The sequence below is a fragment of the Arachis stenosperma genome, chromosome 6, assembly GCF_014773155.1.
Source record: "Arachis stenosperma cultivar V10309 chromosome 6, arast.V10309.gnm1.PFL2, whole genome shotgun sequence".
NCBI classification, from domain to species: domain Eukaryota; kingdom Viridiplantae; phylum Streptophyta; class Magnoliopsida; order Fabales; family Fabaceae; genus Arachis; species Arachis stenosperma.
Window position 1 is genome coordinate 109,299,801 of NC_080382.1, and position 2,090 is coordinate 109,301,890.

Consider the following 2,090-nt stretch of genomic DNA (forward strand, 5'->3'; position numbering starts at 1 on the left):
AGATAAATAAAAATTGGGTTGCCTCCCAACAAGCGCTTATTTAATGTCAATAGCTTGACAATGGGCTCTCTTGGAGCCACAAAGGTGATCAAGTCAGTGTTGTGGACTCCCAACACCAAACTTAGAGTTTGGATATCGGGGTTCAACACCAAACTTAGAGTTTGGTTGTGGCCTCCCAACACCAAACTTAAAGTTTGATTGTGGGGCCTCTGTTTGACTCTATATTGAGAGAAGCTCTGCATGCTTACTCTACCTTGTTACAGAAGGATAGTCGTGTGCCTTAAACACAAGGTAGTCCCCATTCATTTGAAGGACTAATTCTCCTCTGTTAACATCAATCACAGCACTGATGTGGCTAGGAAAGGTCTTCCAAGGATGATGCATTCATCTTCTTCCTTCCTAGTATCTAAGATTATGAAATCAGTAGGGATGTAAAGGTCTTCAACCTTTACCAACACGTCCTCTACTAATCCATAAGCTTGTCTTACTGACTTGTCTGCCAATTGTAATGAGAATAAGGCAGGCTGTACCTCAATGAACCCCAGTTTCTCCATTACAGAGAGTGGCATAAGATTTATGCCTGATCCCAGGTCACACAGAGCCTTGTTAAAGGTCATGGTGCCTATGGTACAGGGTATTAAGAATTTACCAGGATCTTGTCTCTTTTGAGGTAAAGTTTTCTGAACCCATGTATCTAGTTCACTAATGAGCAAGGGAGGTTCACCTTCCCAAGTCTCATTACCAAACAACTTGGCATTCAGCTTCATGATGGCTCCTAGATCTTGAGCAACTTGCTCTCCAGTTACATCTTCATCCTCTTCAGAGGAAGAATAATCTTCAGAGCTCATGAATGGCAGAAGAAGATTTAGTGGGATCTCTATGGTCTCTATATGAGCCTCAGATTCCTTTAGGTCCTCAATAGGGAACTCCTTCTTGCTTGAGAGACGTCCCAAGAGGTCTTCCTCACTAGGATTTTCGTCCTTCTCCTCCCTTGTGCATTCGGCCATATTGATTACATCAATGGCCTTACACCCTCCTCTTGGATTTTCTTCTGTATTGCTTGGGAGAGTACTGGGAGGAGTTTCAGTGACTTTCTTACTCAGCTGGCCCACTTGTGCCTCCAAATTTCTGATGGAGGACCTTGTTTTACTCATGAAACTTAAAGTGGCCTTAGACAGATCAGAGACTAAATTTGCTAAATTAGAGGGGCTCTACTCAGAAGTATCTGTCTGTTGCTGAGAAGATGATGGAAAAGGCTTGTTATTGCTTAGCCTGTTTCTTCCACCATTATTAAAGCCTTGTTGAGGCTTTTGTTGATCCTTCCATGAGAAATTTGGATGATTTCTCCATGATGAATTATAGGTGTTCCCATAAGGTTCACCCATGTAATTTACCTCTGCTATTGCAGGGTTCTCAGGATCATAAGCTTCTTCAGAAGCTGCCTCTTTCGTACTGTTGGACGCATTTTGCCATCCATTCAGACTTTGAGAAATCATGTTGACTTGCTGAGTCAACACTTTATTTTGAGCCAATATGGCATTCAGAGCATCAATTTCAAAAATTCCCTTCCTTTGAGGTGTCCCATTATTCACAGAATTCCTCTCAGAAGTGTACATGAATTGGTTATTTGCAACCATGTCAATAAGTTCTTGAGCTTCTGCAGGCATTTTCTTTAGGTGAATGGATCCACCTGCAGAATGGTCCAATGACATCTTAGAGAACTCAGATAGACCATAATAGAATATATCCAAAATGGTCCACTCTGAAAGCATGTCAGAAGGACACCTTTTGGTCATCTGCTTGTATCTTTCCCAAGCTTCATAGAGGGATTCACCATCTTTTTGTTTGAAGGTCTGAACATTCACTCTAAGTTTGCTCAACTTTTGAGGAGGAAAGAACTTAGCCAAGAAGGCCGTGACTAGCTTATCCCAAGAGTCCAGGCTATCTTTAGGTTGTGAATCCAACCATGTTCTAGCTCTGTCTCTTACAGCAAAAGGGAAAAGCATGAGCCTGTAGACTTCAGAATCTACTCCATTAGTCTTAACAGTCTCACAAATCTATAAGAACTCAGTTAAAAACTGATAGGGATC

At 41.7% G+C, this 2,090-nt stretch overlaps 1 non-coding gene across 1 annotated transcript; it reads left to right on the plus strand.

The window, feature by feature from the left end:
• The first annotated feature begins 1,766 nt into the window (after nt 1-1,766).
• Nucleotides 1,767-1,874, plus strand: LOC130938198 (small nucleolar RNA R71). The gene has a single exon (XR_009069373.1). It is a non-coding gene; the product is annotated as a small nucleolar RNA R71 (small nucleolar RNA).
• Nucleotides 1,875-2,090: the final 216 nt, after the last annotated feature.